The following is a 15,555-nucleotide window of genomic DNA, read 5'->3' as shown; positions in this document are numbered from 1 at the left end:
GGGGATGCATGGGGCAGGTTTTGCAGCAGGGTCGGTTACAGGGGTATGAACCGCTGGGTAGAGAAGGTAGTCTGGGAATATTGTATGGTTTGACAAGGATGTTACGGTGCTTAGGGGGTGACAAAAGGCAACTCTGGCTGGTGTGGGGAGAATTTTGTCAAGGTATGATCTCATTTCAGGGCTTGACTTGAGAAAGTCATATCCCTGGCGGAGTAATTTGTTGATGCATTCGAGGCCAGGATAATATTGGGTGACAAGGGGGATGCTTCTGTGTGGTCTGGGGGTAGGAACATTGTTGTTGGACATGGAGGAATGTATTGCTTGGGAGATCTGTTTGTGGACAAGGTCTACAGGATAGTTGCGAGAGAGGAACACACTGGTCAGGTTATTGGTGTAATTGTTGAGGGATTCATCACTGGAGCAGATATGTTTGCCACGAATACCTAGGCTGTAGGGAAGGGAGCGTTTGATGTGGAATGGATGGCAGCTATCAAAGTGAAGGTACTGTTGTTGTTTGTGGGTTTGATATGGACAGAGGTAAGCTTAAACGAGATGAAGGTCTACATCCAGAAAGGTGGCTTGGGTTTCGGAGAAGGAGCAAGTGAAATTCAGATTCGAAAAGGAGTTGAGGTTATGGAGGAAATTAAGGAGTGTTTCTTCACCATGAGTCCAGACCACAAAGATGGCATCTATAAACCTATACCAGGCCAGGGGAAGCAGCTGTTGGGTCTTCAGGAAAGCCTCCTCCATGTGGCCCATGAAGAGGTTGGCATAGGACGGAGCCATCCTGGTTCCCATGGCTGTTCCCCTGATTTGTTTGTAGGTCTGGCCTTCAAAAGTGAAGTAATTATTTATGGGTGAGGATGAAGTTGGTAAGTGTGATAAGGAACAAGGTTTTTGGAAGATCTTCAGGTGGGCGTTGGGAGAGGTAGTGTTCAAGAGCAGAGAGACCATGGGTACGTGGGATGTTTGTGTAAAGGGATGTAGCATCTATGGTGACAAGAAAGGTTTCAGGTGGGAGAGGAGTGGGAATGGATTTGAGGCGTTCTAGGAAGTGGTTTGTGTCTTTGATGTAGGATGGGAGTCTGCGGGTAATAGGTTGGAGGTGTTGGTCTATCAGAGCTGAGAGACGTTCTGTTGGGGCTTTGACGCCTGCTACAATGGGACGGCCAGGGTGGTTCTCTTTGTGGATATTGGGTAATAGGTAGAGGGTAGGGGTATGTGGCTCAGGTAGAGTAAGTAGGTCTATGGAAGCCATTGTGAGGCCTTGTGAGGGACCTTGGATTTTTAGGATTTTCTGCAGCTCAGTCTGGATGGAGGGAATGGAATCCTGGGTTACAGCTTTGGAGGTTGAGGTGTCAGAGAGTTGACGCAGTCCTTCTGCCACATACTCCACACGGTCAAGTACCACAGTTGTGGAGCCTTTATCCGCTGGGAGGATGACAATAGAGTGGTCTGTTTTCACCTTCTTAATGGCACGGGATTCAGCTGGGGTGATGTTGGGGGTTGTCAGGATGTTCTTCAAAAAGGACTGGGAGGCAACACTGGATGTGAGGAATTCCTGAAATGTCTGCAAGGGATGGTTTTGGGGGAGGGGGGGTGGATCCCTTTGAGAAGGCAGTTGGAACTGTTCTAGACAGGGTTCAACACTGGGTCTAGTATTTGGGGGCTGTGTTTGGGTAATGAAGTGATATTTCCAGTTGAGGTTCCGGGTGAATGAGAGGAGATCTTTAACCAGGGCAGTGTGGTTGAATTTAGGCATGGGACTAAAGGTTAAGCCTTTTGATAGAACAGATGTCTCTGGAGGAGAGAGGGATCTGGATCAGAGATTTAGAACTGAATTGGGACTGGTAATATGTGGCATTTGACTGTGTGTGTGTGTGTGTGTGTGTGTGTGTGTGTGTGTGTGTGTGGTTTGAGGTTTTTGGGCGCTTAACAGCATGGTCATTAGTGCCCAAATGCATAGAAACAGGAACACATATAGTGAATGGATGAAGACGGACAGCGAACAAGGAGAACAGCTAAAATACACAGACTGTGGTTATAGTTGAGATTTGGTCTGTGTGGGGTGTGTGCTGGGATTGGGAGATTGAGTAGGGTGGCTAGGCTAGGTTTGTTGGCTATGAGGGGGGTTTGTTGAAGGTTCTGTTGTGGTTGGTGTTTGTGAGGGATAGGAAGAGGGACCCCACTTCTTAGGTGTTGCACTAGCACTGTGGATAGTTTTTAGGTGGTGTGTGGCATGGAACTCAAGTTTACAGCTGGCTTCTAGGATGATGTTCCTGAGTGTGTTCTCCAAGCAGGGGTTTGAGAGGTGGAGGACTTTGAAGAGAGATAGGAGCTGTTGGGAGTGGCGGTTACACGAAGTAGTGTAGGGATTCAGGACAAGTTGGCTAAGAGCAAAGGATTGACGGTTCTGGAAGTCCAGGAGAGACTGGTGGAAGGAGGAATTGCACCCAGATGTGGGAACTTATAAGGTAAGTCCTTTAGGGTAACTCCAAAGGTTAAGCAGGACCAGAGGAAAAGTATATGGGATTGCAGGTTGGCTACAGTGAATGCATGTTTCTGGAATGAATGTAAATAATGTGGTATAGGATTAGCGTACATAGTGGGTAACTGGTGGGTAGGGAAATTAAATAACTAAAGTTAAAATAGTAATAATAAGAAGGAATAAAACAAGGAGGGAAGGACGAGAAAGAAATTGTGTTGGTAATGTTCAATACCAAAGGAAGACCACTAAATAAGAAAAGTATGGATGAAGGTTGACCAGACCAAGCAAGTATGTCCAGATCAGGGGAAACGAACACACATTGCTCAAAAAAAGATAGCGAGAGGCGAAGAACGTACACAATTCAAGCCAGGGCCACATGTGAAACAACACGTCACTTATCAGCTGACATGTCTGCACTGCACAGCCTTTTACATCAGTATGACATCAACTAAACTGGCTGAGCACAAGAACAGATACAGACAAAGTGTCCGCCTAGGAGATGTCCAATACCCAGTAGCAAAGCATGCCCTCCAGCATAATTCTAGGGACCTAGGAACCTGCTACACTGTATGTGCCATTTGGTGTCTCCCACCCAACACCAGTCCCTCAGAATGCGGAGATGGGAACTTGCACTTCAACACATCCTTTCATCCCACCATCCCACTGGACTGAACCTACGTTAACCAACCTCACTCCCATTTACTCTTCAGTCTTCTCCTCTTTCTCTTTCCTCTTTAGCCATCCACGCATCTTTTCATCCTACATAGTTGTGTTTATCTTTATACTATATACCTCTTTACTTCTGCATGCATCCTCTTTGGTTTGAAGCGGGCACAGTACTTACAGTAGAATATCTTTAGCTTCCCTCTGAAAACCATGCATCCATCCTTGCTACCCTCCCTGTTTACCTTTCCCTGTTGCTTCATAACCTGGGTTGTGACTAACTGAATCCACTTTCCCTTCTTCCCTTTCTTTCCCCTCTCTCCTCCCTGACAAAAGAACAAAGTTCTGAAAGCTAGGAATGTAAATTTTCTGTTCTGTTTTGTGTATTTATCGGCTGTACTGAGCTGAGGTAAGTACTGGCCAGCCCCTCTATCTCTTTGTTAGTATTTGTTTCACATGTAAGGAAAGGATATATATTCTTGGAGACATAAATACTGATTTAAGACAAAGGCAACCACACAATTTAGTTTTCTTAAAATGCTAAAATTGGATGACTTGTATTGCACTACAATAGTTCATAACAATTTTTCTCTCATCATCAGGGTTCATTAATGATACTTCAGAGAAGGGCAGGATTTTGACTACCTCTCATCGTGTCCTGAAATGTAAAATATCCCCCCCCCCCACACACACACACATATACACTGGTATTTTGCTGTCTACCCAAATCACATGATATCCTTGTCTGCTCCTATTCCACCTCTGCTCTGAACCATGGGGCTTATCCTGTAATAGATGCAAAACCTGATCCATACCACAACATGCTTCAGTTCTGTCTTAGGCATCTCACATCATCATCAAAGGCAGGGAAAATGTGAAAGTAGATATGTGATCTATCAAGTTATCTGCAACCACTTCCTGTCATTCTACATGGTCATGACCACTGCCAAGTTGTGTGTCCATATGAATGGCCAGTGTCAAACTGGCCAAGAGACAGCTGGATCACCCATTTGCTGAGCATGCCACCCAACATGATATGCTCAAATTCAATGACTGCTTTACTGGCTGGATTCTTTCCACCCACACCACTGCCCTGATATTAACCTTCCCTGCTCCCACTCCAGCCCTACACAACCTTCTACCCCACTGGCACATTGACAGAATCCTTTTCCCTTCTCAACTTTACTCCACTTCCCCCACAACTATAGCATAGCCTGCAGATGCTGCAACTAGCAGCTTGCTATCTTGTCTCTACTATGTCCCAACATGCTCCTACCCTCTCTCTCTCTCTCTCTCTCTCTCTCTCTCTCTCTCTCTCTCTCTCTCTCTGTCTGTCTTGCCTTCTCAGTTTCCTTTTTCCATTTTATAGATTTGCCAATGACTTTAAAATATTGTTGTTGTTCACATTTCACAAGTGGGATTTCAAAATGTTTACACAAACAATTTTTGTCAGTTCTACATGACTACATAAAATGCGCATGATTTTTTTTTCACTGTAAGTGTCAATCACTCATAGTGGTATCTGAAACTGAAATCATGATTTAATGTATAGTTTACTTCAATAGATGTGCAATTGTTGCCACTTACAGAATTGTAAGATTCAGTTTTTGGATTCTGCTATCTTTCTATTGTAAAATCATAGTTCTTTTATTTTCGACTATGCCATACAGTACTGAGAAGTTCACAATCCATGTTGCTTATTCACTGCCTGTATAAATTGCAGTTACTGCTCTTAAAATATCTTGGCAGGCTGTTGTATTGCTTGTGTCTATTCATAAATTTTTGTTTGTGTGAAGTAATGGTATTGTGATCAGGTATCTTATTACACATGTTTGATTAATCTTAATGGTATATGGAAAACAAAAAGTAAATGTGAAAGTAAATATCTTTTTTTTTGTTTTCTTGTATCATGTCGTGACATGAGGTCCTTCCTACACAAGATTATATCTACTTAACCCAGAGTCCTTTTAAATGATCTGCCACTTAATATTGAGTGTCACTCAGTTTTATTCGTAGATGACATATCTTTAATAACTGAAAGTAACATTACAGATCAAATTCCACAAACTGCATTAAATACTTTAGAAAACTTAGATAACTGGTTTGATTTAAATGTGTTAAAATTAAACATGGAAAACGATCAGTTAATGCAATTTAAAACAAAACAAGCAAAATGAAATGATATTCAGTTCAGTCACAGAAACCAGGATTTGCAGGAAGCTAGCTGTGTGAAATTCATAGGAATGCAACTAGATAAAAATCTATCATGGGGGTCACACATACAGTACCTTGCAAATAAATTAAATAGCCTAGCATATGGAATGCTACCAGTATGGGCACAAGAAAAGTAGTATATCACAGCTAATTTGAGTCAGTAGTAAGGTATGGAATTGTATTTTGGGGTAACTCAAACCATATGTGTCAATTAGTAAAACTTCAGAAAACCATCGTTAGAAATGCACAATGTAGGGAGAAGGAGGTCATGTCACCCACTCCTAAAAAGTCTGAGTATACTAAGGGTTCCCTTGGTATACATATATGAGCTGATTATCTCTGTACACAGTGACCCTGATTTATTTATAGCAAATCATTTTCAACATGATTACAATACCAGGAATCAAAATAATTTTATGCTGCCCACCCACCATTTAAAACTTTACGCTCAAACTCCACATTATATGGGTATTACAAATTATAACAAAGTGAAAATTAGAGGATAAGTTTCCTTTACTTTACGTCTATGGTCACAAAGTTTTTGTTAAAAATTACCAGTTTCGGTCTATAATGATCATCATCAGATCTACAGCAACAAATGGGAAAAAACATAAATACACTTGCAGACTGTCTACAGCTTAAAAGCTGTTAACAAAAAGTTTGTGACCACAGACGTAAAGTAAAGGAAACTTATTGCATATATGGGTCACTGTTTTATTCATGATAATGTCGCAGCTTGTGAAAGGAAGAGAATTGCTCAGCATAAATTTAGAAACACTGAAAAAATCCTTATATGAGAAACTAGTGCAGAAATGTTACTATTCAGTAGAAGAATTCATAAATGACAACCTTTAAATTTGAGCAGGAGAGTGCAAACACTTAGGACTGTTTATCTCAAAGGTTGTTACTTTGAAGAAAAATTGTTAATTGCTTAATTAAGTAATTATTCAGCACTGTAATATTACTGGTATTATATGGAAAACCGTAAATCAGTTTTTGTTTTTACAACAGCAGTGTTCTGTTACTGTGTGTATTAACCCAAGTAAATACTATTATTAGAACATGCTACCATTTTGTCAAGGAATTATGTTTGATCCAAGAGCTATAATGCTTATCCCTGAATTAATTAAAATTTTGGTGATTAACGCAAGCTGAATTCAATATTATTCATCTGTCAAAGATAATTTTTATCCAGAAAGTAACGCAAAAGCAGTGAAAGGTTTCATGTACTTTTTTATTTATTCTATTTGGCCTTAAGCAGCTTTCACTGTTTAGCCAAGGTTTCCTGTACTTGGAATGTGTTTATTGTTTGTGGATTCATCACCTCAACAAACTCATTGCATTAGTATGTAGATTACTCCATAATTTCACTGTAAGATGTGCATATTAACGCTTTGTATAGGTATCTAGCCCACATTTGTAATTTTATTTTTCCTAAATTTGCCTGATGAATTTATAATTGACTTAACAGTAACTCTTACAGGAGTATTTTATAAACAAAGAATAGAAATCTTTACAAACTGGACTCATTCCTCATATGACTTGTTTACTTCCCAAAATAGAAATGAAGACTTCAAGTCTCAATAAGTGTGCTGTACAGTATAGCATTTAGTACTGCAGTTTTGGGCAACCTGTTTTTCCAGTTGGAATCAAAGTTACTTACAAAATGCTTTTTTTAATGTGCACTCCTCTCATGCTTAGTTGTATAGGCAGCGACATTTTATGTTTCGTGCATCATTAGGAAGCTTTTCTTCATCATTAGGGATTCTATTTCAGTGATGGACTTGACATCATTGATTTAAACTTGAGATGACTTCACATTTCTTAGCGCCAAAACACACAATGATGAAGATTAACTTCTGCTATAACTATTTTTATAGTTCAAATAAACCAAGTCAGCTACTACACTTGATGAATTCTAAATAGTGGCAGGTTCTTTCCATGGTGAAGTTGTCATCCAAGTCTACAAAAAAGCAAATCTTCAGAAAATAGCATTTGAAAGAACTCAGTCACTGAAGCTTTACTAACACTTTAACACAGAGAAGTTATGTGGACAACTGCAGATAGATTTTCCAAACAACTTCATTAAATAATCACACTGAGTGACTGTAACAATAAGATTTGCTCATATTAGTGACCTTGACATTGAAATGTGGAATGGGTGAGTGCACTCTAGCTATTTTCATCTTAATATCTCAATGTAAAAATTCATAATCATGACTCTGCCATGGAGAAGTTACTGAATGATTACTAGGCCCTAAATTCCTATTGCTATATAAAGAGAACAAATTTGAAATTAGTGGCAATGACTTTATGGGGAAGCAAGAAATAATTTGGTTTATCTATTGACAGATAATTGGCCTATTTTATTCATACCATGTGCACTGCGGTGGAAATTTACCAAGCCTCTTGTAAATTTAACAGGATAGCAGTTTTCTTCATTTCTTAACTGTCAAATTACTCTGATAACCAAAGCTATTTTCTAGTTCAGAAAACTTACAGCAAGAAAATTATAACTGCACCTATGATTTTATAAACATACTTAAAGATCCAAATAATAATAGTATTCTCTAGGTGTGGAAACTTTAATTACGAATAACATTTTAGTTAATGACTTTTCACAAATAATAAAATGTTTACTGATCGAGTGAAATGAGGGCTTTCAAATAGTTTATGTCATTCTGGAAATAAACAATTGTTAGCTCACAATATGTTCCTGAGCATATGGCTTCTGAATAAAGCAAATTACAGATTTCTCTTAAAAGAACACATATGGTGAAAAATTAACTATACTATTGGCATTAAGGGAACTCAGATAAACTGATGAGTAGTGAATTTTACAGAAAGATCACTAAATAAGAATTTTGGTGCTTTATGTAAATGTGGTACATCTACTACCAGCATAATATAAAAAAGAAATAAGAAATTTATGTAAGGATTAGATTTATAGCAAATGGAGTTACTCAAACTTGCTAGGATCCTCATATGTACAATGGAAGCATGTATTCTGCTGCCTGCACCTCAAAAAAGTGAGTCCACAGTTCTCAAATCCAAAATGGTGCATGTCAATCAGTGTTTATGAAGTTACTGTTGATTGCTTTAGCACTGCAATTAATCTAGCTGGATTATGAAAATCTACCTAATTTGGGATTTCTTTAACCCATCACACAGCTTCAAATTCGTGAGGGGAACACAGTATTAAAAAAATAGGATGCTGTAAAATAAGAATAGAGCATTTGCGTACATAGTACACGGATATACAAAAGCAAACTTATGAGAGAGTGGCATACAAGAGCAGTCAAATTAATACAAAAAAGTGGAAAAATTAATTAAACTATTCATTAACACAGAAGTACTTTCCGTAGTTGTTAACACATTGATTCCACTGTAATTGGCTTACAACAGGGTCAAAGCCTTTGTGGAAGAATGTTTGCAGTTGCCAGGCATGCACATTTTTATCTCAAGCTAAGGAACAGCCATGAATGTCTTTCTTCAGGTCTCTAAAAATATGGAAATCACATGGGGAGAAATTGGAACTTTATGGAGAACATATAAGTGTTCCCCAGCAAAACTTCTACAGCGTACTCTATACAACCTTGACAGATTGCTTAAAATATGCTGCAGAGTTTTGTCTTGGAAACCTTCACACGACCTCCATACAGTACCAATCTCTCCTCATGTGATATCCATATTTTTGAAGCCCTAAAGAAACATTCTTGGCCATTTGTTTGGTTCACTCAAAGAGGTGCACACATGGGCACAATCGTGGTTTCGTAGACAACCGCAAACATGTTTCCATGAAGCAATTGACCATCTTGTCTCACAGTGGCATAAATGTATTCACAGCTATGGTGATTACTTTTGAAATACTAAACAGTTTACTGACTTTTTTCCATCAATCTTATTTTCTTTTGACTGCCGCTTATACATGGAGCTTTCATCTCATCTACTCTTTCTGAAGTTTTGAATCATTGTAACCGAATGTATTACAACAAAAAGAAAGATGAATGTGACAGGGTTAAGATCCCATGCAGAGCCTATCACAAAATATTTTGGTTTCATTCATCACTTTCAAATTATTTTTTAATTCTGCTATTTTGACTCAATGATAAATCTTGACAGGTTGCTTAAAATATGCTGCAGAGTTTTGTCTTGGAAACCTTCACACGACCTCCATACAGTACCAATCTCTCCTCATGTGATATCCATATTTTTGGAGCCCTATAGAAACATTCTTGGCCATTTGTTTGGTTCACTCAAAGAGGTGCACACATGGGCACAATCGTGGTTTCGTAGACAACCGCAAACATGTTTCCATGAAGCAATTGACCATCTTGTCTCACAGTGGCACAAATGTATTCACAGCTATGGTGATTACTTTTGAAATACTAAACAGTGAGCAGTGCAAACCTTCCCCTCTGCCTCCAAACCCCCCATCCTCCACCACACAGAACTTCATAAGACCAATTTCGTGCATCAGTTTCTTAATGGAGATGCTGAGTCGCATCAACAAAAAGACTGTTAAACATAGCTTTCAGCCAAACAGCCCTTCACCAGAATCTCTCTCTCTCTCTCTCTCTCTCTCTCTCTCTCTCTCTCTCTCTCTCTCACACACACACACACACACACACACACACACACACACACACACAGACACCCACACAACAGATGTGTGCGTAAACTCAGCTGAAACACACACAGTCTCTAGCTGCCTAGGCCAGAATGTGAGCAGCAGTACAAGATGCTCAAAGTCTTGCCTTGGCAGTCAGAGACTGTGGCCATGTCTGCATGCATTGCCTTTGTGTGTTGTATGCTGTCTAAATCTAATGAAGACCTGTTTAGCAAAAATCTGTATTTTCACAGTCTTTTTGTTGTGCCTATCTGCGAATCAGCGACTCCACTATATGGTGAGTATCAACTGTCATTCTCATAATACTGTCAAACATAAATCTTCCTTTTTTATTGCTGTGTGATGACAAAGCAATCCAGGTACAGTTACTGGTGTCTCTATTTTAAACCAAACAACTGCTTTTGTTGTTATTTGTGATGGTATGCCATTCCGATACCTCTGTTAAGTCACAGTACTGGTACTTCTCTTTTTTTACAAATCAAGCATTGGTCATATCTGTTGCTATTTCTACTTGTTTTATTTCCTCAAGATCATGTCGCATCCAAAAGGTCAAACCAAACTGAACATATCTAGAAGAAACTGTTCATTTTCATAGCCCACTACATACTCTCGCAGACTGATCAATCTGAGGTTACAAGCAGAGGAGAGGTGATGTGTGGAAAGAATCAAGGAAAAATAACTGAATACAGGACAAATAAGAAGCTGTGTGTCATTGGATGAATGTGTTACAGGTGGCAAGTGGCTCATTATACCTTATTCCAAACATATACACAGTGAATCTATGATGAGGTTGCTAGGACAAATGAATATTCAGTATTTCTTCATCCCATTCACATTCGGATTGCCCCCCCCCCCCTTTCCCTTCCAGCAGCAGCCCCCCTCCCCCCTCCCCCCCCCCCCCCCCCACACACACAATGTAACATTATTTCTCTGGGCGGGGATGGGAGCAGGGATTGTGAACGACACACATATAAAATGGGACAATATAACATATCTAAGAGACATAACTCCTTTTGCAATAACGAATTTATTTTCCTGAAGTTGTTTTTAACATGTCATACTAAAAAATCACATTCATTGCAACAGTAACTCCAACACAAGAGATACAAGTGTCATCCACTATAACATTTTATGACGGTGTGTTTTCACAGTGGACTGTAAAACATTTCATTTTCTTAAAGTGTATCTATGATACTACTGTAGACAGGAACATAGCATTAATATATTCCCAGACATGTTAATTTGGCACAGATGGTAAAATAAAAATAATTATTTTGGGTATTGGCTGTGGCCTATCCCTAATAACCATCCCAGAAAATATAGGGTGGTGGTAGAGAACATTTGGTTGTGCAATCCTGTAGTCATTCTGTTGTGGTACTCGATTTGCTATGTTTTTCTGAAAATAAATCAGAGGTATATTGAATGAATTACTGAATATTTTTTGATAGAACCTGGCAGTAACAGGAAGAACAAACGTGAGTGAAATATCACTACATGTCAAATTAGAATAACATCACTACATGTCAGATTAGAAAAGAATTAAGTATGTACTGATCAGTAACATGAATTTTGTATGTAGAATACACCACTCTGTCACCAATGAGGAGCAAATCAATCTCAAATGAAGTACCTAGGAGTAAAAAGCACATATTAAGTTGTCAAATGGTGAAACATATAATCAGCTAATCTGATCATGTACTGCATTCACATTGCAAGTGGGCAGCTGAAGATAGTGATGTTATGGCACTACCGATAGTCATTATGTAGGTGCATGTTCAAGGCATTAAGCATTCTAACAGAACCTTCACATTATATACATTTACTAATGTGGCTTGACATAAAATAAACCATCACAATTTCAAAAGAATAGATATATCTTCTACTCACTCATCATATTCTGTACATCCCACTGAAGGTGAACCCACAGGGCTAAGGAACAAGTAAAGATACACATTAATGAAAGACAACCAAACATAGCTTAAGCTGTACAATATATTAACAAGAAACTAACACAATACTGCTTAATACTAGTTCTGTTTATGCCAGTTAAATGTGTTCTAGTGAATTAGAAAGAAAGCTGCTGCTAGTTCAGTCATATTAGGTAGCTGTAGGCTGTCTTATCAGAAACTTAATATTTACTTCATTAAGCAAGTATTTTTTCAAAGAAAACAGTAACCTAAATATGTAATTACACAGGACAGTTTACAACACACTACTTGCCATCCATCTAAATATCTAAAGAAGGAATCAAATCCTTGCACTAAGATAATCAGTGGAAGGAGTCACTAATGAGGTATGTTTTAAATTTTCCTTTGAATTGGCTGAGATAACTAATTCCCAGCAGTATGTTAGATGGAAGCTTCTCAGATATCTTTGTACCATGGTACAGAACTTTGTTAAATCCTAGGTAAGGATGCTTAGTTTACACAAAAGTTATATTTCTGTCTTGTATTGATAGTGCAGATCTCAGTTCAGGTTGAACTGATTTTTCACAACCACACTACACCTTGACTGAAATAACTCTGTGACTGTGGCAGTGGCTAGGATTCAGCCAACTGCAGTTCTTTCTTGACACCTCTGTGCCCGTTATAATGACTGATTTTTTAGGCCCCACACAGCTTTCTCAGGCATAGTACGATGCACAAGAAGGGGGAGCCAACTGTTGCCCTATCCACCATCCTCACTGATGTACTACCCATGGCTGCTGACAATGACAACAATAAAAGTAACCTGAATGTATGTTTTGTTCTATTTGCATTGCATGTGCAGCTCTTGCTCATTATAAGTACATGGAATGATATATATAACAAACAAACCTGTGCCATCATAGTTGTCTGTCAACCAAGAGGTTATTTTTATCAAAATTTAGAAGAAAAAATAATAATCGTTTTTCACTAAGTCTACCAAAGGTTCACAAAGGCGTTCAGCAATAGCCACAAAAGTTTTCTATTATTTGACCATTAATATAATCTGACAGGTGGCAAAAAATTTTAAAACTTTCCAGAAATAACTGCTATCAGCCAACTTTTGTATTATTTTACAATCTTTATTTACCATGACGAGTTTTGAATCACTGTCATCAGATGGTACATATTTATTGCATGTTTGCAGCATTGTTGGAGTTGTGCAGCTGTGGCCAGGCATGAACTTACATACTTCTCACCTCATTCGGTGCATATATGTTTCGTTCTCTTGCCCATCAGCTTTGACCCATGACATAAGTGTATTGTGGTTTGTGTGACATTATGACGGCACGGAGTTTAGTTTATGAGTGTGTTGTGTTTGTAGATGTCATTTTGCTGCGGTCAGTGGTGTCCTCTGGTGGTGTGTTTATGTGTTGTATTGGGTTCATGTTTGTATCACTGCTTGAACTGTTCAGTTCTCGGTTGTGACTGTTCTTCAACAGAAATTGATTTCAGAGAGTTAATAATTAAGTTTCTGTTGTGGGATTGTAGTGTTGTTTGTTGTATGCTGGGTGGTAAGTCATTTAATTTGCGGCTGCTTTTGTTAGGTACGGATATGACTGATAAATACAACAGTGCTCGTTTGTAGGCTGAAATGGGGGATGATATGTTGTCCCTCATTAAATTCTTGCAATTATTCGGGCTGCTGGCCAAGATTGTGAAATGCGGCATGTGCCGGCAGAATATGCTGTTGGTCAGAGTTCCAGGGTCTCGGACCAGGGACTCCTACATGTGACGGTGCCAATGGGACAACCTTAGGTGCTCCATAAGGCATGGTACATGGTTTCAGAGGTCTAGGTTGGGCATGAGAGAGATAGTTTCGATAATGTATTATTTTTGTTATAGATCCTCCCATAGCTTATGTGCATGTGAGACTTGTGTGAGCGAGAAGACGGTTTTCACTCAAAAGTAAAATCATCTTAGATTGGCCCGACCCAAATATTCGAAGGAAACAACACCAGCAAAACCTCACTCACCAACATCAACAACAAAAGAAGAAACAAGGTGCCTTCTATATTCAGGCACAGCAACAACAATGAATGCAGTAACAGCTCTACCAATTGCAGACCCAGCTCTAACACCAGCAGTAATATTATCAACAGTAGGATCAGCTGCTGAACAACTACCAGGGGAGCCAGACACAGAAGAAAATTCTGCTGCAGATGATAATAGAAGATTAGGTGCAGTAGGGAAGAGAAAAGCAGTACTTCTGGCACACCTGAATAATTTTTTATTGACAAGGTAAGTGATCAATTAAATATGCCAAAGTCTAACAATATGCCAAAGCCTAACAAATCCTTTAATTTCATGCTGATTAATCAAAATGTCCAATCATTGCAAAACAAGTTAAGTGAAGGTGAAATTTTATGTACTGATGAGCTAAAAAACGCTTCTGTAATGTGTATAACTGAACACTGGCTGCCTAAAGATGCAATGTCAGTCAATCTTTCATCTTCATTTTCTAGAATTACATCCAGTCAGGGAGGGTCATGTATATTTGTTAAAAGTGGCATTGATTATTGTAACATAAAACCAATTGAACTGTTAGCTGAAGAGAAAGTTTTTGAAGTATCCACAGTTGAACTATCTGCATTAAAATTAATAATCATCTGTGTATATAGGAGCCCTGATGAGAACTTAAATGATTTCTGTCATCAACTAGAAGCAGCTTTAAATACTATAAAAAACTTCACCAAAACAGTGATCATATGTGGAGATTTTAATATTGATTTTCAAGAAATCTCAAAAGACCAGCAAAGCTTGATGGCCCTACTGGAAACATATAACATAAAAGCCACCATAGACTCTCCTACAATAGTTACACTAACAACTAGCTCAACAATTGATCAGATATTAATAAACACAAATGTAAATCACAATTTCTGTGCCGGAAATCTTAATACTGGCTTCAGTGATCACTATGCACAGTTTATTGCTTTGCACACCCCAAATGAAACAACTGAGAAAGAGGAACTTGTAAAAGAAGCAAGGAAATTCACCAACATACAGATAAACCTTTTTGTACAGAGACTAAGTGAAGAAACTTGGTATGAAGTGTATACTTGTGAAAATACTAACAAAATGTTTGAAAAATTCATGGAAATCTGCATGTCATACTTTGAAGCTGCATTTCCACTAAAAAACAAAAATGTCAACCTAACTTCAAAAAGAACAAATGGATTACAACAGGTATTAGAATCTCTTGTGCAGAGAAAAGAAGATTACACGATATGTCAAAGACACAGAACATGCCTCCTGAATTTCATTTGTACCTGAAGAATTAAAAGAGGATCCTCAAAAATGTTGTAAGGAAAGCTAAAACAATGGCAAATGACAAATACATTGAAAATTCAAAAAGCAAATTTAATGCTATATGGGAAGTTATAAAAAATCAAACAATAAGTGAAACTAAACAATATAAAAATATGAACTTATGTTATGAAGGACAAATGATTTCTTGCCCAACAGAAATTGCAGGGACCTGCAACAAATGTTTTGCAAACATAAGTGAACAGTTGGTGAGTGGACTGGAAGAACACAACAAAATATCACATCCATCATGCAATAATGTGAGAAATGTATCTACATCTTTGTTC

The sequence above is a fragment of the Schistocerca piceifrons genome, chromosome 8, assembly GCF_021461385.2.
Source record: "Schistocerca piceifrons isolate TAMUIC-IGC-003096 chromosome 8, iqSchPice1.1, whole genome shotgun sequence".
In the NCBI taxonomy this organism is placed as follows: Eukaryota; Metazoa; Arthropoda; class Insecta; order Orthoptera; family Acrididae; genus Schistocerca; species Schistocerca piceifrons.
The sequence above is the reverse complement of the archived record's forward strand: the minus strand, read 5'-3'. Positions refer to the sequence as shown.